Source organism: Macaca fascicularis, chromosome 8, assembly GCF_037993035.2.
Source record: "Macaca fascicularis isolate 582-1 chromosome 8, T2T-MFA8v1.1".
Lineage (NCBI taxonomy): Eukaryota > Metazoa > Chordata > Mammalia > Primates > Cercopithecidae > Macaca > Macaca fascicularis.
In genome coordinates, this window is record NC_088382.1 from 137,857,705 (window position 1) to 137,884,698 (window position 26,994).

General features: G+C 41.1%; 1 long non-coding RNA gene across 1 annotated transcript in view; it reads left to right on the forward strand.

Annotated features, from left to right (window-relative positions):
• LOC102128375 (uncharacterized) overlaps nt 1–25,936 on the forward strand; it is a 46,065-nt gene extending 20,129 nt beyond the window's left edge. Inside the window, exon 5 of the long non-coding RNA XR_001493156.4 lies at nt 19,715–25,936. This is a non-coding gene — a long non-coding RNA (uncharacterized lncRNA). The remainder of the gene's footprint in view (nt 1–19,714) is intronic.
• Nucleotides 25,937–26,994: the final 1,058 nt, after the last annotated feature.

The window sequence follows — 26,994 nt, forward strand, 5'->3', positions numbered from 1 at the left end:
CTCAGAGTCAGGGAGGCAGAGAAGAGCAAGAACATTCCCAATGGGGACCAATTCAGGAGCAAAGTCCAAAGGTCACGTGGGGCTCCTGATAAGGGCATCCTAGAACAAGACTGCAGCCGTTTGCATCTTAGTTTGAAACGAGGCCGGAGATGGAAGCAGGAAGTCACGGTGGGTCTGGGAAATGTCAGATAGCATGGGCACTGTTCTTGTATCTGGAGCTGCTGTTGGTTTAGGCTTCCTCTTTGATTTGGAAGTCGCCATGCTGAATCATGCCTCAGTCACTGGCAGTCTGGATTCCCCTTCATAAGCACTGGTATTCTAGAAACCCCCACTCTTTCAAGGCAGACACCTCAGCTGCCATTCCCTGCTTAATTAAGGGAGTGAGTCAGGGTGGTGGCTTAAGACACAATTTCCACTGTTCTCCATGCTCCCTTCCTCTTCTCTCCGTCCGATGTTATTTCAAGCACATAAACTCACAAGACTTTGTGAGGAGTGGAAAGAATGTGGACTCTGAGCTACCAGACCTCCTGGGAAATCCCAGCTCTGTAGTTCACTTGCTATGGGACCCTGAGCAGAGACCACATCTACTCTGGGTCTCAGTTTCCTCAACATAATGCAGGATTGTTGTGAGAATGGATTGGTGTTAAACATAAAGGACTTTGCAGAAAATTTGGGGTACAGTGATGTGCAGTAAGGACCAAGAGTGCCTTTGGTTTGAGTCTGTGTGCCCACGTTCTCACCCTTCAAGATGTAGATGGCAGGGCCATTTCGATAGAGGTCTCCAGCAGGATTCTGGGAATAGTTTTCTCCTTCCTTCTTTCTGATTGGCCATTGTGGATCATTCCTGCAAAATTACTTTCTGTGGTTCTCCAGGGCTGGAGGGCGTAGCTCAACTGCTCTTGAAACTAAACCCTTTCACAACCTCCTGGGCAGCTGCCAGACCCTGGTGCTAGCAGGGCCATATGGGCCAGGTTTCTGCTTTGAGGATTTTACTGAATTGTCCAAACACAGTCTCAGGTCTTTTCTCTTATCAACTCTTTGGTGACGTGAGCAGGCACCAGAGTAAGGTCCCTTTACCTGAATGCTCCTGCTCAGAGTTGGTGAAGCTGTGGAATTTGTTTTTGCTTCCTGACTTTTGGATGGGCCTTCAGACTCGGCTGAAGGACTCACCGACCGGAGGCCCCCAGATTCTTGTGTGGAGTGCCTACTCTTCCTTCCTCACTCCATTCCTCACCTAATGTAATATCCTTGAGTTCAGACAAGTGCTAGTGGTTTCCTGCCTCTGGTACATCCAGCCTGCCCCAGACTGGGCATGCACTGAGTGTGCGCACTCTTTTTATGAGTATCCTTTGCTCAATCCATTCAAAACTGTCCTGTTTTGTACCTCCACCAAAACAGCTATAACACATAGAGCTGAGACACTGAACTGAGAGTCATAAAACTCTCATTCCCAGCCCCACTACTCACCAGTTTTATAATCTTGGGCAAATCACTTATTCTCTCTGAGCCACAAGTGTTCATATTTGGAAGGGTGGGGCTATTGATAATTGCCCTATTTCCCCCACCTACCTCCCCACAGTTCAATTTACTGTGAGAAACAAATGAGATAATGTCTGTGAAAGTACTCTGTAAGCCAGAGCTGTTATTATACAGAGGCGACCTATTATTATTAAGAACTGGTTTTCCTGATTCTTCCAGCTCCCGCATCCTCTCCATCCCCTGAACTGACTTGAGGCTGGAGATCTGTAGAAGCACAACTTTGGGATCAGAGCCTAGAAATCATTCTGCTTTGCTTATGAAGGAATCGTCTTAATTCCTCGTATTTAAACATGTGGAACCAAAGAAGAGTTGAAAAAGTCTGACACCAAAATCTTTCTTTGTTTGGTTTTTTAAAATCCTAGTGCAAGCTACCACGTTAAGCCCCACACGAAACCCAGACAGAAAACTCTGTTCACGCAGATGCTCTAGGTTTACATCCAGAATGAATGTGCTTGGCCGACACTGCTCCTAATGGTTTCCCCAATCTGATCACTTTCTGGGTCCCATTGCCACTCTCTTTTTGGGGCCACTACTATTTTCCAGAAGCCTCTGCTTCCGGGCTTGCTCCCTTCATCCATTCTTACACCCATGTGAGCTCTCTAAATGCTTGTCTCTTCATATTACTTCTTTGCTTAAGCCTCTGCACCATGAGTCCACATTCTCCTCACAGTAAAGTGCACTTGCTGTAAAAGGGGCTCCTGATGAGCTTTCCAGAGTTGCTCCATGACCTCTCACCCCCTTGTGCTTGATCCTTAAGTAATTCTGCTCACCCAGCACCTTGTTCTTTGTTCTACCTCTTCTTCCTGTAGGGCCCAGCTTAGATATCACCCACTTATGGAGCCTGCTTGAACTCCCCTTGACAAAGTGAGGAGCCCTGCAAATTGCTTCCATAGCATCCCTCTTTTTGCCTGTAGTACCCTTCTCATCCTTGATCATGGTCATGTGTTAAAATCTGTCTTCTCCAGGAAGCTGGAAGCTCCATGAGGGTAGACGCTATAATTGTCTTGCTCATTCATTTCATAGTCATGGCACCTAGCCCAGTGCCCAGCCATGAACAAATGAATGGCATAAGTCAATGTTTAAGATTTTTGCTGTGGAAGTCAGGGCACTTAAAAACTTCATGGATAAACACAGATGAACTCATTTTAGAGAAGGATGAACGCGTTATGGAACAAAGTATGCAACGCTTAATTTTCTTCTCCTAAACCTCTCAGCACATGCCAACTAGCTAATGTTGCCTAACATTTATTGAGTGCTTCATTTGTGCTAGGCACGCTAATGAGCATTTTACATAAGTCAACTCCTTCAACCTTCATCGCCATACTCAGAAGTGAGTGTTATTATCCTGCAGCCACCAATGAGACACTGTGATTCAGAGAGGCTGAATCACTCGCTTAAGGTCACCCAGCCAACAAGTGAAGGATAACTGTTGACCTGAGTCTGTTCTCCTCTAAAATCCATGCTTTTAATTACTGGTCCAAACTGCATGGGCTTTGGCACCAGAAATATATAGGTTTAAGTTCTCAAGAGTTACTAGCTGTGTTCATTGAAATAAGTTAGGTTTCCTTCTTGTGCCTCATTCTTTATTAAAGTGTCTGTGAATGAAGTGAAATAATGTTGTAGGGTGCTCGGTGTTTAGTAGGTTCCCAACTTTCATTGCAAGTCAGTAAGTTAGAGATAGAGCTTAGATGCTTAAAATTCAGGCAGTCCTAAGAATTAAGACTGATTGCTTTCTTCTTTAACATCCCTGTACAGTGGGGAGGTCAGCATATAATTGAGCTTCTTGCATCCTGGGGCATTTATCACTCCTTGAGGCACATTAATCTGTCCTTTGACAATTGAGTCTGTGAGAAAATGCTTTTCATCAGAAGCCTGCTGCCTTCTTGTCCTACTTGCTCAGAGCCTTTGGAGAAAGTCTAGTCACTGTGTCACCAACACCTTCCTGGCCATCTGAGGGCAGCTGTCATGCCACCACTTCAGCCTATGGACTCTCACTTTTCTAGAGAGGAGGATGCCAGTTTTTCCACATTTTTTTCTCATGGAATGAGTCTTAAACTCTCATCATCCACTCAATTGCTAGTTTAGAACAAACTCCAATGTATCAACATTGTCTTAACCTATAATAGATAAGACAAAGACTTAGCAACAAGGATTTTCACTGCAGTATTGATTACCTTGTGAACAAATGTCCAGCAACAGAGAACTGGCTGAACAGGTTATAGCTTATCCATATGAACTAATGGCCATCAAAAATGACTATGGGAATGAACATTTATTGATCTAAAAGATGGTTACAATGTAATAGTAAATGTAAAAACCACGTTATAAAATAGAATGTAATGCATGATCTCCAATTTTGAATAATAGTATTCATTTATATATGGAAGATAAATCTGAAAGTGTTTAAAAGAGTAAAAGTGTTTATCTCAGGGTCACAAGATTATGAGGGATTTTCTTGTTCTAAATTTTCTATTAAGGGAGGAAGTAATAACTTGGTGGTTATGAAAATGGACTTCAAAATCGGGTAGACTTGGTTTTAGTCTATTTTCTGCCACTTAGCTTCATCACCTGAGTTTCATAATTTGTAAAGTAAGGCATATAATAGAGTTTGCTTTAGTATTGTGGAGAGATTGATAAAACTAGCTTTGTTTTTGGAGTGCTTGCTATGGGTTAGGCACTTTGTGAAGCAATTTACATGCTGCTTTTTATCATTATTCCCATTCTCTATATGAGAATGAGGCTCAGAGAGGCTAAGGAACTTGTCCCAGTCCTACATCCAAGGGGTTGGTGACTTTCCCTATTCTTGGCACTTGAGTTATTTCAATGTTGTTAAAGTGGAAATCTGTTTTCCTGTCATCCACATCTCCCTGCTGACTCATTCTGGAACCACTTTGACTAAAACCCCCAGATATTTTCATACTGGCCATGTCTCCTCTATTCTCCGGTTGTGCTTTGTCTTATGTTTTTGGACTTAAGTGAACTTATTATTGAGCAGACAGGTGGATGACTATGAGGAAGTCCAAGAATAAGCCTTGTAATTTGTCAGTAAAAAGTTGCTGATTAAATTCTACTATAATTTGGCAGTGAAAGGTGCCAATCATACTGTAGAGCCACAGGAGTAGTAAAATGCAGGAGCTTTGCATTTTCTGTTTTTTGCTCATCTGGAAAGAGTGACACTTCTGATGGAAGAATGAATAGGGGAAGGTGCCAGGATGGATCCAGCAAGGATGTCATTGGCCAGGGCTCCCAGGAGAAGCTGGAGGATGGGGTCCTTGGAACGGAATGTGGGGTACATTTGTGAGAGTGGGAGCCAGATCCCTGGCAGACCACGATTCTAATTCCTGCTCTTACTCACCTGTTATGTGTCCCTGAGCACCTCACAAAATTCTCTGAACTTCATTTTCTTATCCTCAAAATGTGATAGGGACTTGGCTGAGTAGATTTCAGCATATCCATATGAACAAATGCTAGGCAGCCATCAAGAATGACTACAGGAATGAAATTCATTTACTTAAAAAGATGGTTATGATGTACCGGTAAAGGCAAAAAGCAGGTTGGAAAATAGAAGGACATATATAGTACTCATTTATAGATGAAAGAAAATCTGAAAATCAGTGGTATAATTTGGATGTTCAGCTTTCTATAGCCAGTAGTACTTTTTTGTGGGGATTTTAGGAGGATGAAAATGAGATTGTGCAAGGAAATGGCTCAGACAGTGCTGGGACCAGTTTCAGTCTCATCTCTTCCCTGTGAGCCCTTCACTCCCTCCTGAGAGACCTGATAAGTGTTGAAGAGCAAGGGAATAAATTCATGTATCAAGAGGCTCCACGACAAAGGTGGGAAAATTACTGTTAGAAAGGGAGCTGGCCCAAACTCATCCTGTGTTCTCATTTTGATAAACTTATTACTATTTTAAATTTCCAATGTGTTGGCCCAAACTCATCCTATGTTCTCATTTTGATAAATTTATTACTATTTTTAAATTTCCAATGTGTTCACAGTACAAAAAAATCAAACTATACAGGAACACTTAGAGAAAATAGTAAAAATTCCTCTTTATGGCTCTTCTAGTCTCTTTTGTCTCTCCAAAGATAATCACAGTGAAGAGTTCTCTGTGTATCTTTCTAGACATTTTATTAGGGATTTGAAACATGGGTGTTCAAATGTACAGACTTCCTCACCAACAGTATGAATGGTCCGTGACTTGAATGTTCATGAAACTTTTGTGATGAAAATAAAATGTTGGCTAGAGAGAACAGTCGAATGGGCTCCACATCTTAATTGTTTTTCCATGACTTTTTGGCCTGGGTTTGATATTAACAAATCCAGATGCCTACCAAATTTAGAAATGGCGGGAATCCTCTTGACATTCTAATATTTCCATATGGCCAAAGATTTTAGCTCTAGTTATTATGTTTCTGCTTTGGAAGCCATGGTCTCAAACCAGATCTCTCTCCTGAAGGATTGCCTCCTTTAGCCAGACTGATCCTTCCCCATTCAAGGAGAAAGGGGACAGGCCCAGGAGGAAATATGTGCCTGAATGACAAATTGCATGAGTCAAAGACATTTATGAAAATGACAAACGCTATTTCAGAGGAGGAAGGTGGTTGCTTCTGCTTTCTTTTTTCTTTTGAGAATGGGTAGAAGGCCTTCAGAGATGGTGCTGAACACAGCACTTTGCAATGAGTAACATTTCAGGGATAATATTAGCATTAATGCTTCCTTTGGTTCCTCAGTTTTGGAGAATATTAGTAACTGGGGCCAATCCAAAGCACTGTGTGGATTACTGAGGCATAGCAAAAGCTACAAGGATTTTCATTGCATAGATTCTTTACCTCCCTGCCTCAAGACATTTAGTGTGATATGAAATTCTAACAAAAGGCAGAGACACAATGCCTTATACTAAGTAGGCACCTAATTGCTATTGATTGATTTATCTCAATTGTCAGCATTCTTACAGACCATTCATTTATTCATCTGCTCATTAATCAAAATGTACTGAGGTAATACTATCTGCCAGGCACTGTGTCCTTTGTATCAGTGTGGGCACAAAAGAGGAAGTGATCAGTTATCCTCAAGGCTGTGGCAGGGACAGGCTTTCAGAGGAGAAGACATCTGAGAAAAGTTTCAAAATAGGAATAGGAATTTGCTAGGCAAATGTTGGGGGAGGGTATTTCATCAATGGGGAACAGAGTTAACCAATGTAGGAAATATAGGAAGAGGGGCAAGGTTGTGAGGTTGAAAATCATGGCCCTGACTGATTGACTTGACCAAATATTCGTTAGAGAAATATCTCCTTTAACTCAGGTCAAAACTGAGTTCATTGAGTTGTCAATTTACTCAACAAACATTTATTCAACAACTTTGCACTGCGCTAGATGCTAGCAATATAATGCTGACAAGTTTCTAGTGGCAATTTTCCTAAAGGCTCAGTAGACACTATTAGAGCTTAACCTGACAGTGATTACCATTATATTGGACACACGTCAAAGCACACCTCTATTTACGGGACATCTACTGTGGGGACAACATTCTTCTGCATGTCCTGCACAATGCAAAGGAGAATTTTTTTTTTTTAGACAGAATCTTGCTGTGTCTTCAGTGACACGATCTCAGCTCACTGCAAGCTCTGCCTCCTGGGTTCAAGTGATTCTCCTGTCCCAGCCTCCGAAGTAGGTGGGATTACAGGCACCCGCCACCATGCCCAGCAAATTTTTGTATTTTTAGTAGAGATGGGGTTTTGCCATGTTGGCCAGGCTGGTCTTGAACTCCTGACCTCAGATGATCCGTCCACCTCGGCCTCCTAAAGTGCTGGGATTATAGGTGAGAGCCACTGCGCCTGGCCGCAAAGGAGAATTTGACATACTCTTTTGCTACCTTCTCAAAATACAAATTTAGATTTCAAAGTGACTCATTGTTTTATCTATTGCCATATACTCTGATTAAACTCTGTGTTCTGAGAGATAACTTATAAATGCCTTTGTAGGAATTATAGTCATGGCTTTAAGTGTAATCTTGGGTTCAACTGTTTTGTCCCATGAGGAAGAAGTGACTTGCCTGATGTTACATGATGAGAGTTATCAGATTGTGAAGGAGAACTAAGGCTGCTGATATATATGACACTACATTGTATTGCCTCCATGAATAAAATATTAATGTCACCCAATCAGTTCGTAACCAAAACCACACTGGGATCGGCTCTGAGCTCACAGTTACTGTGATTGTATCTTCTGTCCCCACCTACCTCTACCTCCTCCCTAATTCTAGAGTTTAAAGGGCAGTAAACTCAATTTTGAACACGTTACCTTTGGACTCCCTCAGTTGACTGTCTGATCTTTTGTGCAGCTGTCACTTTTCCAAAAAGACACACTCAACCTCACTCTAGAATCTTCATTGGACAGTCCTTTCACTTGCTACTCTATGTGTCTTTTTCGGTAGACAAAACCACAAACCCAGATAGGCAATTGGGGATTAAGGGCAACAGTGGTTTGGGATTATTTCGGCTAATTGCTATCCTATGTGAAAGATTGCATCATCTCTGACAGCTGGCATGAGTAATCATCACTGTTTTAGCAGTAAGTTTACACCTTCTGTGTGGTAGGGACTGCCAATGTTATTTTGACTGGTTTATCATCAGAGTGGTGAATGTGAAAAGCTTTTGTATGTATCCCATTGGTTGTTGTGACAATTAAATACAACAAAGCCATCACATTCTTACTATCTGCCTGTTTATAGTATGCATTTGATTTAGCTTGGCTGTTTTTACTTTTTAGACTGTGTATTTCTGACCCTTGCAAACATCACACCCTGTGCCATTATTTTCTGCTGTTAATGGCAGATTGGCTGTGATGCCTTCCTTTCTTCTGTACTGGGGTGGAGGGTTGATGTGATTTGCATATAGTTACCCAGAATGCTCTGCCAATGATCAGTTCTCTGCTGGCTGGGAGACTGAGCTCGGGAACAAGCTGCAAGGTCTAAATGGGCTTTTGGATATGCTGATTTATGTTCTCATTTATACTCATGTGACAAGGATTGACCCCTGATTGTCTTAGCTGGAGTGGAAAAGGTCCCTGGACAGGGGCAGGATGGGGAATTTGATGTCCATATATATCCACTTTTAGAGTTTTAGAGTTCTTTGGAAATAGGGATTTTTTTTTTTTTTTTTTTTTGTCTGTCTCAGACTGCCAAGTAGAAACCCAGAGAAGGAGGAAGTTAATTCACATTCTTACTTTTTTCTAAGGGCAAAAAAAAAAAAAAAAAAAAAATGCACCAACTCATTTTCCATCTCTGCTTGGGTCATCAGTGTGCATTGTGAGCCTGTACAAAGGCCTTGGAGGGGGAATGCTGCCGAGAGCATCACCTTTTGTGTCTTCCTTTATATGAAATGTGCCACTTCCTCACTAACCCCAGCTCTGGGCTCTGCCTCTGCTCTCCTCATGGTGTGTTTATGGTGGATTCAGCATTCTGGGCCACACAGGGAAGCTACGGGGGGTGTCCAAGTTCACACATCCCTGCATTCCAGGCGAATGTTTCTGACATTGAGCAATGGTATGGCTCTGCCAGATTTAGGTCTGTCTGATTGGAATGCAACCCAAAAGGAAAGTCCCGGAATGATTCAAACACTCACCTCCCCACAACCCCTTCTTTTTTTTTTTAAATTCCTTTTTAATTCTCCAATGACAAACTCAGCCCAGCACTCTCACTGACCGCATGGCACTTGTTGGTGCTGATAAGTGCAACTTCCCAAGAGATAGGAATGCAAATGGTAATATTTTGTTGAGTCATGTGTACTCTGCGGCTCTTTCCCAAACATTGCATCAGACCTGTAATTGGCAGCTCCCAGTACTCTGCTGGATGACATCGAACGTCCAGGAAAAGCTCAGTCCATTTCTCGAAAAATGTAGTCTCACTCTCTCCATCTGACTAGCTGTAATATCCCGTTCCTAAGGAAGTAGAACCCCTTGGGGGAGCAAGGGCAAAACCGGTTTTGCAGATAAGTTTGAAAAATATGACCACCAGAGTGGTCTCTTAGCAACAAGACAGCTGATGGTATCCACTAGGAAAAAAAATAAAAACAAAAAACAAAAACACAAAACAAAACAAAGAAAACATAGAACATGTCGGGGAGCCTGTCTGAATTGTTGCCTACAGCGTGATTTATTTAAACCTCCACTACATTCTTGGATGTGAAGACCTAGGAGTCAAGTCATGGGAGCTTTCCCTTGCCCTTCTCTTGACCTCCATGAGGCAGATAGAGGAAAATCTCGGAATGAGAGGAACTTTCTTCCTCTTCAAGAGTCTGCGTTATCCGGGATGGCCATTTCCTTTGACCTCAGGAGTAACCACTTGAAAACTTGGACACATTTATAGAAAATTTGAACTCCTGGGATGCAGTGCTGGGAAAAGCACAGGGCTGAGGGGCTGGAGCTTGGGGTAACATGGTAACAGTCTCTCCCTCCCTGTGGGAGCACTGGCAGGAAATCCACTGTGCCCTCGTCCCCACCCAGGGTTGATTTTCTCCACTGCAAAGTAAGGAGATTGAATTAGATCTTCTCCGTCTTCTCTTAAGGTACCTTTCACAGTGAGCCTATGGGGGTAGTGGTATGTGCATGTATGTGTGTGTGTTTGTGTGTGTATGGTGTGTGTGTATGTATTTATGTAAACTTTATATTATATCATGTTTCAATTCAATTCTCCCTCTCTCTTTCTCTTTCTCTCTCTCTCTCCACAGAGCTAAGTGGTACCACAAGAATTCAAACCTAGATCTAACCAAGTTTGAAATCCATGTTCTCAGTTCCTACCCTATGCTGTTATGATCTACACAGAGAGACACTACATAGCTAGTATTTTGTTATATCTGGTGAACTTTCTATGTTTATCAATTCATAGGAGTAGAATTGGGAGTGTTGGCATTTAGAACATGATATCCCAAAGTATGGCACCATGGTCTGCTGAGTATTTTGAGCTGAAGGACATAGGGAGTTCATAGAAGTGAGATCCTTTTGAACTTCTGCTCCCACTCCTCTTTTTTGCCCAGAACCAGCCACAAAAACTAGAAAAAACTTTCTCCCACCTTACTGGGGAGGAGCTGGCCAAAAAGAAATTCTCCACCCTACCTTACTGGATAGTAGGTCATCAGACTCCCATTTCGGAGGAATCCTACCCGATACCTGGGAGGAAGAAATGCCACACAGCGAGGCCAAGAAGAATAGGAACAGACAGATCATGCTGAGTTGCCCTCTGTTACCAACAGATCATACCCTCTTGCCCGATCACATTTCTACATGGCGGTCCATTCTTCACTGAATCTAAGCATAAAACTGGATAGTTTTCTGTAGGTCATTGGGTCTTCATTTCTGAAGGTTCCTATGTCACATCAAACTTTCATTTAAAAAAATTGTCATGCTTTTCTCTTGTCATCCTGTCTTGTTATAGAGGTGCCATCCTTATGACGAGGAAGGACGAGGAAAGGTATCACACCTTTGTGCTCCTACAGGAAGTTATAGAGGACTAGGGGTTAATAGAGAAACCTGAGTTCACATCCTTGCTCTGCCCCTGAACAGTTATGTGGCCTTAGAATTCTTTACTATGAAATGCGAATAACAGAGCCTATCTGATCAGGTTGCTATGAGAATTAGGTGAAATGATGTAAAATACCTGGCACAGTGCCTATAACCTAGTAAGTGCTAAATAAAGAGGAGAGAGCTTCAGAGAGACAGAGAAGGAGATGAAATATTGATAAAGTATAGGTTTCCTGATGACAGGAACTTGCCTTATTTATCCTGTAGCCTCAGCACATTGTGTGGTACACTGAAGATGATTGTGTTTTCTGAGTCAAACAGATGACACACACACACACACACACACACACACACACACACACACGATAGAGTGATGAATTCCACAACTCTATGTTGCTGGAACTTCTTAGTAGAGCTCTGCATTTTAGAGCAATGCATCACAGTTAAAATAACCAATGTGATCTGACTGTAGTTATTTCTTTAATTATTTAAAAATATCAACAGTTGCTTTTCAAAGCACTTTGATTTTTTTTTTTTTGGCCAGATTTTGTTAGGGTGTTTCTCTCTACCACCACTCTTTTTCTTGAGCACTTACTGTATATCAAGTCCTGGATCAGGTGTCTTATATTGATTGTTTTATCATTATTCCTAATATCCTCCTAGCAACTTTATCAGATAGGTTTTGTAATTTCCATTTCACAACTGAGGATCTTGAAGCTCAGAAAGTGTGAGTCATCTAAGATCACACACCTGGTCAGTGGCAGAGAAAGAATTTGAACCTACATCTCCCTGCTTATTAAAGCTGGGGGTGGGGGAGGGGCATTATTTATACATCTTTGGTCTTGATAATTAAGCTCACTCCTTTGGAAAAAACCATTTACTTCCCATAAATACTAGAGAACCTGGAGCACTTCACGTTTTTCTGTCACTGAACTAATTCATTATACCCTATCTTATTTAATCCTATTAATGACCCTGCAAGGTAGGTATGAATTATTAGGCATAAATTTCAGAGAAGGTAATTACTGATAAGGAGGTTAAGTAAAAAGCCTAAGTAACTGGGATTTAAACTTAGGTAGTCTGACTCGGGAGTGAGCTTTCCTCATAAGAGTGATCCATTGATTTTATTCATGCCCATGAGATTATGTGGTCTTCATGCACTTGGGGAGTGTGATTGTGGCTTATCTAGAACTTAACTTCTGCTCTTTTTGGAGGTGCCCATCACCTCCTTCTCTGCCCTGAGAATAAACAATAGAAATTGAGAATACAGAAGCTGTAGAACCATAGGCCAATAGAGTTTAAAACTTGAAAGGCTTCTTCAAGAGATCATCTAGTCTAATAGTTTCCAACTACGAGGCATTGCTTATTTAGTGGCTTATAAAATCAATTTAGTAGTTCATGGCTGACATTCAAAAAATGAGGTGAGTAGAATAGAAAACATGAGATTGTGTTGTACTTAGGGTGAAGTAGTCTTGAGAGCAGTAGTTTCAATTATCTATATGTTAGTGTGTCCTGGGTCACTATGTAAAATGCATTTCTTCCTGAGGGTTATGTTTGCGAAAGTTTGAAAAATGTTGACTTCATCCAGTGTTTTTCAAATTTTATTCCATGGCATCTGAGGAGGCTTCCGATATCTTATGTGAGATAAGGATGGAAAAAGTTAAGTAGAAAGAATTTCAGAAATGTCTTCTTATGTTTATCTGCCTTTCATGTTGGATTTTCATAAAGTATTTTATCTTAAAAAGAAGAACTTTACTGAAAAAAAGAAAAAAAAAAAGTCAAGAGCCACTGATTTACCCCATTGGAATTGTGTTGTTTTGCGTATTGATTCATTCTTATATAACTTCATGAGGTAACCAGGGACCCGCTATGTGCTGGTGGCTGCCATAGTATATGCAGGAAGGCTAGAAAATGTGTATATCCCTGTTCTTAAACTGTTGATAGAACCAATCTGATATCAATTTTTTGCTTACATCAGCTATGATAAGAAAATACATGAAGAGGTTATTCAGAATATGGCAATTGATTTAAAAAGAAATCAAAAGATTGCTACAAGAAGAGATGTGAAGGGATCAAAGCTGGCTGAAGCAATGGAGATGAAATTGAACATGAAGGGTTGCAATTTGGTTCTAATCAGCTGCATAAATACAAGTGTAATATGAATTTAGTTGACAACAGTTCATGATTAAAAGTCTTAAGGTTGTGGCTGGGCGTGGTGGCTCACGCCTATAATCCCAGGATTCTGGGAGGCTGATGCAGGCGGATCATGAGGTCAGGAGATCGAGATCATCCTGGCCAACACGGTGAAATCCCGTCTCTACTAAAATACAAAAAATTAGCTGGGCGTGGTGGTGCACACCTGTAGTCCCAGGTATTCTGGAGGCTGAGGCAGGGAAATCGTTTGAACCCGGGAGGTAGAGATTGCAGTGAGCTGAGACCATGCCACTGCATTCCAGCCTGGCGACAGAGCGAGACTCTATCTCAAAAAAAAAAAAAAAAAAAAAAAAAGAAAGAAAACGAAAAAGAAAAAAAAAGTCCAAGGTTGTTTATTGACTTCTCTGTGAGTTAACAGTGTGGCATGGGCCAAAACCCAAGGCAAGCTTGGTTACATTCAATGCATTCATGAACATACAGTACAGAATACTCCTGTTGTGGAATTGCAGAAATGATCACTGTACTTTCCAGCTTCTCCTATATGAGGTTCAGTCTGTTTTTCATTCTGGTTTGGCCCCATGACTTGCTTTGGCCATTAGAATATGGTAGAAGTGAGGTTGTGTGTCACTTGAGCCCATTTGTCAAACATGCAGTCTCCATTCTCAAACCCGTGGAACCCTGATACAGCCATGTGAGTAAGTCCTGGTTAGCCTTCTGGAGGAAGACAAACAGTGTTGAGAGAGATCCCACCTGTCCTAGCCCAGGTCACCCTAGACCAGCCAATCTCTAGCTGATATGCAGCTGATGCAGATGCATGAATGATTCCAGCTGAAATCACCAAGCCCAATCCAGACCAGAATAATTGCCTAGCTGACTTCTAGGAGTGTGAGCTAACTTTTGGAATGTTTTGTTAGGCATCGAATCCTAACAGATGGGCCCATTGTCTTGTGCTGGCAAGGCCACTCTGGAAGACAATACCATGACCACATCTGATTGCTAAAAGCAGTCACAAATATTGGCTACAAATGTTTACAAACTAAAATGTGTTCAGATCAGGGTGGGGAGAAAGGTGCTGAAAACCAAGGAGTTGAGAAAACTTAACTTGAAAAGTAAAGATGTTTTTAGGAACATGAACTCCACCTGCTGAGATCCAAAATTAGTAGGAAAAGTGAGTTGAATAATTTGTAACTTCTGTGGTTGGTTGAATATTTCACTGCAATTCTTGCCCCATTGCATCCATTTTGTCATAGCCTTGTAACAGGCAGCATGTACTTTCCTTCTCCTTTACTTTGGGATTAGATGTGTGGCTTGCTTTGGCCAATGAAATGTAGGTATATGTTACAGAGTGCCAGTTCTGACCCTATAAGGAACATCTCATGTTTCCACTCATCCTCCTATACTTCTGCTATCACTGTGATAACCTAGCCCACTTGGCCCACTGGTCCCAGATAAGGTGAGAAATGTGGAGCAGAGCTACCTCCCACCACCCTTCAGCATACTCCAGAGCCTTCCCAGCTAGCCCATACCTTCGTAAGTGAGAAATTAATGCTGATTGTACATGCCTCTGAGGTTGTGATAATGATTCTTAACCAGAAATAGTTGGCCAACATACTGCTGAGATTAAAATTAGGATTAAAAAAACATAAAATAATTAGGATCAAAGAATAGCTGCACCAAGAAAGCAGACTTCTGTTGCTTTTAAGGAGGAATCTCTTTGCCAAGGAAGAAGAACTGGTAAAATTAGGAAATCTGTATCCCGAGGGATGTTCAACCATCAGCAAGATGTACATAGTCTTTGTAGCTGGAATGAGAATCAGACCTTCATTTCCCAGTGACCAAGATATCAAGTAATCTGGGGGATGAATAGTAGGTCATTTCAGCTGTGTTTCAGCAGAGAGGGAGGATGAGCATAGGAGCTTATGTGTGTGTGAAGGGAAGGTGTTGCTTAGAAGAAGCAGAGGCTGGGGGAGTTTTGTATGCTTCACCAAGGTGCTGGCCTTTGATTTAAACCTGTGTGCATTTGTTATTCAATCTCGAATTCCTCCCTCTTACCAACAAGTTCTCCTCCTGAAGATCCAGTTTAAGTCTAATTTTCTCTGTGACAATTTTCTCTGACCTTTCTAGCCTACAGAGACCAATGCATTTCTGAGGTTTTTTTTTTTTTTTAATCTTGGCTGTAACTTATACGCTGTCTTTGCTTTTCTTTGACTTCTTTTCCAGGCTGAGTTAGATGTTTTCCATGTACTCACATAGTGTTTCCTCAAATTAAAAAACCTGTTACTCTGATCATGATCTTGTGTCTTTCCTTAAACATGTGAATTGGTAGAAGGCCAGGAGTATGGCTTATTCACTCTGGTGCCCCTGTATCAACCACAATGCCCAGCATGCCATAGGGCCTCAGGAAATAGTTCTCGAATGAGTGGACATGGATTTCTTTTGTCTTTCTGACTCAAGTATAAATTCCTTAAAAGGCTACTGGTACTCACATTCTTATAGTGTTCCAAGGCCTGTGCATTTATTCATTCAACACATATTTGATGAATGATCCTTACTGTGGCTTACAAAGTCCTATGTCACCTGGCTCCTAACCATCTCTTTGACATCATCTTGTGTAACTCTCTCTCTGAATCACTGACCTTTGCTAGCCACATTTATTTTTCTCAGTTTTTTAAGCTCTTAAAGTTCTTTCCCATCTCAGGGTTTTGTAGTTTCTTTGGCTACAATATCTTCCCCTTGATTTTCTGTGGCTTCCTCTTTCTTGTCATTCAGGTTCAGTTTGAAGGGCTCTTTTTTTTTTTGAGAATCCTGTTCTGAATACCCAATTTGAAGTATCATTCTGCCTCTCTCCATTACCTCTTTCAGTCTCAGTTTTCTGCATGATATGCCTCACTTTCTGATAATTTCGCTTTTTCCTTCTTTTATTTCTTTCTCTCTTGCTCCCTCCCTCCCTCTCTCCCTTCCTTCTTATCTTCCTTCCATCCTTTCTTTCTTCTAACTTGCTTATTTATTTAATTGATTGTCTTTCTCTGTTAAAATGTAAGCTTTATAATAACAGGCACCTTTTTGGTTTTGTTCACCGCTGTGTCCCTATTGTCTTATAAACATATTTTGAATGAATAAATGAATGAATATGAGTCTAGCACTTAGATGAATGCTAAGTGCTAGCATTGGGAATAGAGAGGAAAGAATTTAGACAAAGTTATCGTCTTTGAGTATTTTACAATTTTTGCTGAATGATCAGTGTGCAAATGATAAAGCAAAACGAGCAAAAACAAAATAAAAACAAACAAACAAACAAAAGCAACCAACCAACCAAACAGCAAAACAAAACAGACTGGATTGCATGTAGCCCATCTGATGTACATAAGCCTCAGCTTCCTGTGCAAAATAGGAATAATAACACATAGTTTGCAGGTTTGCCGTGAGGATTAAATGGGCAGTGAACAGGCAGCAGCATATCATTCCTAGAATATCATACCTGGAATTCAGCAGGTGCTCCCAGAATGGTATTCTTCACTCCCCTGCCTCATCTACCTTCTGATATGTGAAATAAAGTAATTAAGAAGCTCATATTGGTCTCCCATCTGAACCACTTCAGAGAATTGCACTCCAATTCCAAGTATGACTCCTAGATTTAAATCCAGTTATGAAAATCTCTCTATCCCAAGTTCTTCAGAGTGTTAACAGTGGAGGTGGAACTGATTATAGTTCATTTGTGTGGTATGTACTTTGATTCTTTCAAAGCCTTTGTGTGACCTGGGAAGTCTTGTCAGTTGCTGTTCCACCGCAATGTGGTGGGGAACTATGTGATAATTGGCTAAAAGCCACTGAAAAAGCATAAAGTGTCTGGAAATGTTACAGACAGGGCTGGTCTTCTGCAGAGGTGCAGTTGACAATGCTGGCGTTTCCTGAAACACCACCATTGAAGAGTCAGTCCTTTAGGTTATATCATTGCTAGATAAAACAAAACACATTTTAGTAGTGATTTGCATGTTAATACAAGTTTGCTAAATAGCAGGGTTTAGTTCTGGACTTTTAAATAGATCTTGTTCAGCCCTGACATTCAAGACAATTGAAATATTCTGTGAGCAGAACTCTGACCACGACTATAATAAGGTTAAGTGAATCCATATTTTGGGATAGTTCTTTCTGAGGCTGGGTGGCTGTGTCTAGTGAAGAGTTCCCACAGAAGCCCTGGAGAACGGCAAGTTTAGCCACTGAGAGGGGCAAGGTCAAGGGCAGTTACACAACAGAACTCCCAAAGTTAACTCATATCTGTTCCTACTGTTCCTAATCTATTTCCCTCCCTCCTCCACCTACACGGATGTGCCCTTTAAGTATTTATTTGCCCACCTTTGTAGTGTGTGGTAGACTCTGTCTCAGAAGTCAGCTCGATCCCTTTGAAGGTGTTTACTAATTGAATCAGGCTGGGAGGTTAGGAAAGTTCAGATATATTTATCCTGTGTAAAGTAGTCCCTGGACCCAGGACCCTAAACAGCCCCAGGGAGGTCAGCTACAGTTTCCCTCCTTACTTTCTTTGGTGGAGGAAGTCCTAGTCATTGCCCAATTAAGCTGATGCTGCTTCTTTTTCTGTCATTGGCTCCTGACACAGTTCTAAGACAGACATCAGAATGGCTGGAGCCAGAAAGCTAAATGCTCTTAACAAGTATGTTTATGGACCAGTTTCCCACACAACCGTATGAAATTCTCGCTCAGTGACACAGCATCTGAGCCACAGACACTGACTCAAATACAATTTTGGCTTGGAAGGAAAAGTGCTGCTGTAGCAATTCACAGGTCATTTCCCTCTAATATTTTAAAATAATATTTGTTTCAGGAGAATCTGTGCATATGCATGGATGTACGTGTCTGAGTGTATGTGAGTAGTGCCTGTGTGTATGTGTTTGTATACATCTTCAGAAAAGGCAAAACACAATGTGAGGGGGAGAACTCCGTTGTGTTGGGTCTTAGGGCAGCCTCTACCTCAATGCAACTCCATTGTATTAAGTTCAGGCTCATTTGACTCTCTTCATCTGCTTTGTTCATTTTTACCGGTCTGATAGAGAGTGAGAAATAGCTGATCATGATTACATGAAATGTCTGGTTTTGGTCTCAGGGAATCCCCTTAGAGATTCTTGTCTTAAAGGTCTTAACTAGTTCCAACAGCAAGGCCAACCACTTCCCATTTCTGGAACAGTGGCATGAAGCACTTGGGGGTTCCTGAAAGCACCCTGAGAATCATGCAGTTAGCACTGTGACAAAGCTGTGGGTGCCCATGGGCTTTTCTAGGCATGGCCTTCCTCTCATGGACAGAGTCTGGAGCATTCTGCTTTCTGTATCTATGGGTCATCATTCACAGGGCTGCCATGTCCATAATCCGCAGTCTCTTGGTATTTTTACCATGAAGCTGGGAGCACCTTAACCCTGTAACCTCAATCCCTAGCTCTGTGCCCATTAATATAGAATAAATAGCTAATGGTGGTGTTTCTGGTTTAAAGGGCCTGCACTTTTTAAGGTTTTAATGAATACTCCCTAATTATTCTACAAAAAAGCTTTAACAAGTTCAAGTTTCTTTCCCAATAATCTATGGCAATAATTTCAATCTCCCCCTTCCCTTTTTTTAACTTTTATATGGTGAACTTGGCTAAAGAGAAGAATGACATCTCTGGGAACTTCTGCTGCTTATAGGAATGAGAGCAAAATCCTGGCATGACCATGATCCTTCAATGAGCACCACTGTGTTGCTCCATTCTCTCTGGCCACTCTAGTCTATAATAGTTTTTCTGTTTTTTTTTTTTTTTTTTTTTTTTTTTTTTTTTTTTTTTTTTTGTGTGTGTGTGTGTGTTTTAAATTTTAGATGGAGTTTTGCTCTTATTGCCCAGGCTGGAGTGCAATGGCATGAACTCAGCTCCCTGCAACCTCCTCATCCCAGGTTCACTAGCTCAGCTCCCCAAGTACCTAGAATTACAGGCACCCACCACCACACCCAGCTAATTTTTGTATTTTTGGTAGAGATGAGGTTTCACCATGTTGGCCAGGCTTGTCCGGAACTCCAGACCTCAGGTGATCCACCTGCCTCGGACTCCCAAAGTGCTGGGATTATAGGTGTGAGCCATTGTGTTCAGCTATAATAGTTTTTGTGCATCATATTAACTCTGGGTTTTTGTTTTAAAAAGAAGCCTTTTTTTTTTTTTTTTTTTTTTTTGTAGGAGAATAAGGCTGGATGGTGGGTTAGCAGGGTACTGGAGAAAAGGCAGTCAGTGCTACAGGTGAAGAGATACTCACCTCAGGAGTGCCCAGTGGGATGCAACCAGCAGTTGGGGCTTAAAACTCAAGCACATTTCTCAGGTGATAATTTCCAAGAAGTAACTACTTCTGGTTGAGGCTGCCTCTGGACTATCCCCAGTTTCTCAGTGGAACTCGGTAGTCCTGAATGAATCATAAGAAAGAAGCATTACTTGTGGGATGTGGCCAACCTTTCTGTTCGGCTTTTATTGCAGAGCTGATGGCAGCAGCTGGACTTTACGAAAGTGATGGTGGCTCAAAGCCCTTCTGCTCCAGTGTGTCTCATAAAGCTTTTATGAAGCCTCAATCATCTCTTCAGCAGATCCTGTGTCATGAAGAAGGATGCAGAGAACGTAAGGAGCACCCCATCGATGGTGCACCCCAGGTTTCTAAACCTTCCAGGGAGGGGAAATCAGCATTTTTGGCTCTGGCCAGAAAACCAAATTGCTGAAGCTATGGGACTTGTTCCGAACTGCAAGATCTTGTTTGATGGGAATGATTGTAGCTTTAGGTAATTCTGGGGCTTATTGGCCTGGGTGAGCGCTCCCTAGTGTCTGCTGGAATGTGATGGCTGTAAGATGCAGGGAGGAGAAATGGGAAAGTAGGGTCTTTATTGACTCAACAGAGCGTTGTAAAGAAGTACCAACTCCATATATGCCGTCTGTGCATTTCGAAAGCAACAAACAAACAAAATCAATTTATCAACTCTTGGGAGAGAAAATGGATTATTATTCACTGCAAATTCTAGGTAAGCAGGAGAGTGCTATACCTTTGCAGAGAGAAAAGTTTTATATACGCTCAACTGTAGGTCCTCACTATAATACAGTCCCATCATGTATTTCCTGAGACATCTACTAAGGAGACTTCCTAGAATTGAATCTTTCTCATCTTTTTTTCTCTTTTCTTCCTCGAGTCTTCTGTGACATGCAATAATACAAAACAAAATACAGGTCTTAGAATAAATTTACCTGGAATCAAGTCACTGTGGAAAGTTGGGCTTCTTTGACCCTCAGTATTCCCGTCTGCAAACCAGGAATAATAAGACCTGCATTTCTCCAGTGACCAATAGTAAACTGAGCTTCAATTATCTAGTTAGAGAAAAAGTTAAATATTGCTTCCAAAGTTTAACACATGTTTTAATATTTTTACTTTCTGCTTTAAAAATATGCTTCTCATTTTCTTCCCCTGACTAGATCTTTGACTGCCAGAGAGATGTATAGGTATCTTGAGCTCCACTGGTAGAGTTATGAGTTCTTGAATTTAGAGGTTATTAGAAGAATTTTTTTCTACTGTTTTCATGTAAATTACTACTCAGGAAACAATGGTGGAATATGATCTTTATTTCTCTTTTATAGTGCCTTTTTCATTGCTTCCAAACTTTTCATAACTTTTCTACAGTTACCAGTACCATCTTATGTCATCCAGACTGCCATTGCAATACACTCTTAACTCTTTCCATGCCAGCACATCTTATACATAGCATTCATTCATTCGTTTGCTCACTTAGCAAACATGCCTGGTAGAGCTCGAACATTCAAGTAGGTGCTAGACATATTAATGAGCTCAAAATATCTTCTTCAGATTCCCATCACTTGTCATATAAATGTCAAGGCCCATTGCCTATCATTCAGAAACCTCTGCATTTACTTATTTAAACCTGCTTTGATACCTTTAACCTATTTTTTTTTTTCCTTTTTTTTCTTTCCTTTAAGAAATAAGGTCTTGCAATGTTACCCAGGATAGATTTTAACCCCTAGGCTTAAGGGATCTTCTGGCCTCAGCCTCCTGGTTAGTTGGAACTATAGGTGTGTGCCACTGTACCTGGCTCGACCTGCTTTTTAATTCTTTCCCTCACTACATGGTATTATGAACTCTCAACTCCAGGTGGACAAGTCTCCTTTTGTGTCTGTGCCTTTGCTTTGGTGGTCCTCTTCCAGGTGTGCCTGCCCATCTCGATTTCACTTGTTCAAACCTAATACTCAGTGGGAAGTTCAGGTATTACTGCTTTTGTGAAACTCCCCTGACAACAAAGTCCATAAGACCCTTGTTTAATATCTGAATTGATATAATTCAAACTACTAGTTATCTAAGCATATAGGAAAACAACAAGATTTCAAGATACTTAAATGAAAAGAGAGAAAGATACTGGTTTATCTGTTCTCTTACCCTCCATAGAATCTAATACAGTCTTACTCAACAAATACTTGCCTATTTATTGTTTAAGCCACCTAATAACACATAAAAATGGAAAGTGATTCGCTGTTGGAGCTATTCCAGTAGTTTATGGCTTCCCTCTTATTTATTTATTTTTTGGATGACTTCAGATACCAAGTTGGTTCAAACCCTTATCAAAAATGACCTTTCCAACTTGGCTCCTGTGGAGTCTTCAATCCTTCTTCTGCCGTTGCTATAGAAATACAGGATTGCCTAGTCTAGTCTGGAGAGCACAGGGTCAGGTAGTGGAAAGAGTTGCAGCTTTGCACAGAAAAACTAGATTTGAGTTCTAATTCTCCCTGCAAATTGTTTGACTCTAGAAATAGCTTGCCTCTCTGAACCTCAAGTCCCTCTTCTATAAAGCAGAATTAATAAAACCTATTGCATGGCTGTTGTGAAAATAAAATGTGATAATATATGAATATAGTACCTATTTTGCTCACTTCACAGTAGGTGATTGCTAAATTATAGCTATTATTTGTATCCACCATGAATGCTATAGTGTTCTGCATCTTCTAGGGCTCTGGAAGAACCACTGAACTTACAGGGATGCATACCAGCCTCCTGTGTAGTGAGCTCTCCTAGATTGTAATTTTGAGAGCTGTCCAGCATGCAGACTCCTTCCTTGTTGGTACAGAGCCTCTTTCTTTTTGTAGTATGGTTGGAGAATAGTGGCCTCTACTTATCACAGATGTCAGAAACTTTAAATCCTCCCTCTTTTCATCCCTAGGTTGATAGAGTATAGCAAATGTCCAGAGTTTGGCCCATTATGTCCCTCTGCCACCTTATCTGCGATTTTGAATCCTGACTGTGTGACTCTTGCTTCTGGGATTTTGAAACCTGAGCATATGTCCTAAAGCTAAATACTCATGTATAATTTATTCACAGCTCAGGCAGCTGCAGTGGTGGTATTCAGCTATGTTCTTCCTACGAGATCATTGTTGAGCTTCCTCGTCTTTAATCATCCAGACTGCTACGATTCTTGTTTTCTAAGTCTCCCGTTGCTGTGAACCTCTGATAAACTTCCAATAAATCACTAACCCCTCTTCCCCAATTTTTCTCCATATGTTATTGAAACCAAGAACTCAGAGTGATATACTACATGTCCCAGGTGCTTCATTCAATGACAGAGGATCCATGGTGCATTGGCCCACCCTTTGATCTCATCCCCATGACTGGCTGTAAGGCTTCGTGAGGTCTTCTGCTGTCATCATCTTTGTATCATAGTTTCCAGGGAATCCTGGTTTTTAAGGAATCCTGGAATCCTGGAGCCAGAAAGAATGTTGAGCTGCCCTCTAGCTAAGCCACTGGCTTTCCAGTCACCTCCTATTTTCACAGGATGGCATTTCTCACCTTGAATTGTTTCCATGTTCCAGTTTTCCCCTCCTTCTTTAGAAGAATGGTTCAACCAATGGAATTCTGGCAACTTCTCTTTTCAACACCTGAACATGTTATCAGGAGACACAAATTCTCTTGTAACCTTTGCTGTCGATAGTCATTGTGTCAGCCGGTTCATCTCTTTGTCCTTCAGTCTTCTCACCTATAAACTAGGCTAAGTAGCAACAGAAGGTCATTGTGAGGGGAAAATTAAAAAATTGTCATGGTGGAATATTTTAACATTTTTTTAATTTAAAAAAATTAAATTACTGGAAGTAACAAGCAGATGATGTCCTGAATATTTTTCACAGAACAATGATAATAAAATGAACGGTAACAACATTAGGAAAGATGGGGTGACTTTTTGGTTTAACTATTAGCCATGGAGAATTGTGCGTGGAGTGGCAGTGAGGGGCTGGGGGCTGGATGAAAGCTACTGTTTTTCTAATCAGGTAGTGACCTCTTCTGGGGAAAGAAAGAGTCTAGCAGGGCCTCAGCATTAGGAGACATGTACAACGTTTGTACCAAGGCAACCAATGATAGAGAGGATGGTCGCCAGAGGAAGAAGCTCTTGTGGTAGATGTTTGCCCTGGGCAGCCAGGTGGAAAACAAAAATAAATGAACTGAAACTAAAAATCACTTTCTGGGTAGCCTTACCCAAAAGAGCCCTTACTGAGAGAGCTAATGAAACCTTGTGGACCTGTGTATGCATTGTGGTGAGGTTACTATCTGTGCAAGCTGGCCATATTCAAGAACCCAAGATTGGTTTTTATGGAGAATAGTTCAAAAAAGGTCCAGATGGGAAATATATTTGTGTGCATTCCTAACTGGAAGAAAAAAGCACTCTTTCAGAGGGACAAACCAAGGTTCGAATGAATGGTGAGGTCTAGAGTGGCGAGTGACTTTTGCCCAGTGGTCCTTTAGCGGGTAGGAAAGGGGCAAGTTCCTATTGTGATCTTGTCAATTGAACTAGAGTAGTACAAACTGTAAGTTTTTTTTCTCTCTACTACACACCACTATATTCATCTGCTACTTAAAGATCTTGGAAGGAGGAAGAAAGAAAATCTCCAGGAAGTCTTCTGGGTGACTTCAGCAATAATTGCATTCCCCATTTCCAGGTACCTAAAGGACTTAAATTGTGCTAGAGAATGGAACATTAAATCAGACAGATTCTGCATTGAAAAGTGCTGCACGACATTACTGATTACTGAAGATACAAGCTATTGCTTCCACTTACACCAGTGGACAGCGAGGTGCAGGGCTGATGAAAATCATATTGTCTTATCTATTTTTGAATAGCATTAGAAGAATGGGTCTCAAAAGGTGATGGGACTTGCCCAAGGCCAACTCAGAAACGTATGGGCATAACTCAAGTTAGATCTGGGGTTTCTGACCATCTTTTTTTTTTTTTGTTTTCTGTTAGCAGTCATTCCTCTTCCACCTTTCTCCAGGCCCACATTGCATATTAAATTGATTAGTCATATTAATATTAATATCACTTGGATATTAGATTGATTAATAATATGGTAGGTATAATTTAAACAACGACCACATGTTAGTCTCTGTCCATTCATTCATTCAACAAATATTTATTGCATGCCTACAATGTGCTAGGCACTGGAGATACAATAGCAAGCAAAAATGATAAACTCAGCCATTGTCAAAAATGTCATCAACAAAGATATAACTGGCCGGGCGCGGTGGCTCAAGCCTGTAATCCCAGCACTTTGGGAGGCCGAGACGGGTGGATCACGAGGTCAGGAGATCGAGACTATCCTGGCTAACACGGTGAAACCCCGTCTCTACTAAAAAAAATACAAAAAAAAAACTAGCCGGGCGAGGTGGCGGGCGCCTGTAGTCCCAGCTACTTGGAATGCTGAGGCAGGAGAATGGCGTGAACCCGGGAGGTGGAGCTTGCAGTGAGCTGAGATCCGGCCACTGCACTTCAGCCTGGGCGACAGAGCGAGACTCCATCTCAAAAAACAAAACAAAACAAAACAAAAAAAACCAAAGATATAACTAAAACTGTGCAATCTCTGAAGGCAAGAGATTTGACGTGGTAAGAGACTATGATGGTAGGGGTGGGGCTATTAGTCTAGGGAGAGCTTCCTGAAGGAAGTGAAAATTTTGTTCATGTGTTGATCAGGTCTAAAAATCTCAGCATCATCCTTGACTTCTCTCATTTTCTTACACCCTATATCCTATCCACCAGCAAATCTGGTTGGCTTTGCATTTTAAATATGTTCAGAATCCAGTTGCTTCTTACCACCTCTGCTGCCATCCTCCTTTGCCCAAACACTTCTTGTCTCTTGCCTGTATTGTTGAAATATGGTGTCTCTGCTTTCACTCTTGTCTATCCATGCTCAAATATATTTGAACAATGCTGGGTCAAAATAAATTTCCAAGTCTTGTTCTGCCACAGGACTTCTCAGAGGCTTTCACATAGTAACCAATGTACTGACTCTCCAAGAAGTGGGTGCAGTATACAGCATATTACACACATTCACCACAGGGACTCTTTTCTTATAGTGCATTTCACACAACTGCTGTTCCATGGAAGACATCCTGAAAAATACAGAAAATGTTTATGAAAATATTAATACATCACATAAAGGATTATTATTATTCCACAGGAGTACATGATGGGGAATGGAGCCACCTACAGCAGTTTCACGGAACAGGGAGTTGGGTTTACTGAGTCCTAGCTGCAGTTACCTTTTTCTGAGCTGTGTGGCGTTCAACAAATTATTTAATGTCTCTGGGTTTCCTCATCTGTGAAATGCAGACAATAATTCCTGTCCTGTCTACTTTTCCAGGCTATTGGAAGAATCAAATAAAATTAAAAATGTTAAAGAAAGAGCACCCCTTCCCTCCACTATACCAAGCATGAACTAAACCCAACACCATTACTGTGCTAGTGTGGACACTTAGAAAATCATTAGTATTTTCAGTCACACGATCTCTGCACTTAATCAATGAGCAACACATTAACATTTGGTTTATTTGTTTAAGCAACCAGGAGCAAAACCCAAAGAGTTGCTAGCTGTTGGCTGGAAATCAAACAAAACAAATAATTAATTGGAGCTAAGGCTGTGGAAAGTGCCAGCCTGTGACATGCATGGAAGACAGCAAGGAAAGCCTGGAGTGACCTGGACTGCATAGCAGAAAGAAAAATTCCTGCAGGGACAATGTGAAAAAGACTAGGGAGGTAAGAGAACCTGAAAATACAGCACTGTAGGTAGAAGGCTGTAAAACTGGAATGATGCTAACAAATACTTTATTATTATGTTAGCTGATAGCAGTGACATAATGGCCCACACAGAATCATTGAATAGCATTGGGTATGGTAATTCAGGGAGAGCCAATGGGGCAATGTGGAAACTCTAAGCTGGCAAAATTCTGTGGTTTTTGTAAAGTGCTTATCCAGAGTACATGGTTCATTCATGCCAGGTCAGCAAGAAGCAGCTGCAGATGTGATGCTGATTTCCCCTTTGGGCTAAACCTCTACAGAGTTCCCTTTTTCTCTAAGGCTTTTGGCTGTGACTGATGAAGTAGCCTTAGGCTCAGGATTCTAACACCGCACAAAAACAAAAATTGACAAACGAGATCTAATTAAACTTAAGAGCTTCTGCACAGTAAAATAAACTATCAACAGAGTAAGCAACCTACAGAACAAGGGAAAATGTTTGCAAGCTATGTATCCAACAAAGGTCTAGTATCCAGTATCTATAAAGAACTTAAACAAATTTACAAGAAAAAAACCAAACAACCCCATTAAAAATGGGCAAAGGACATGAACAGACACTTCAAAAGAAAACATATATGAGGTCAACAGGCATATGAAAAAAAGCTTAATATTACTGATCATTAGAGAAATGCAAATCAAAGCACAATGAGATACCAC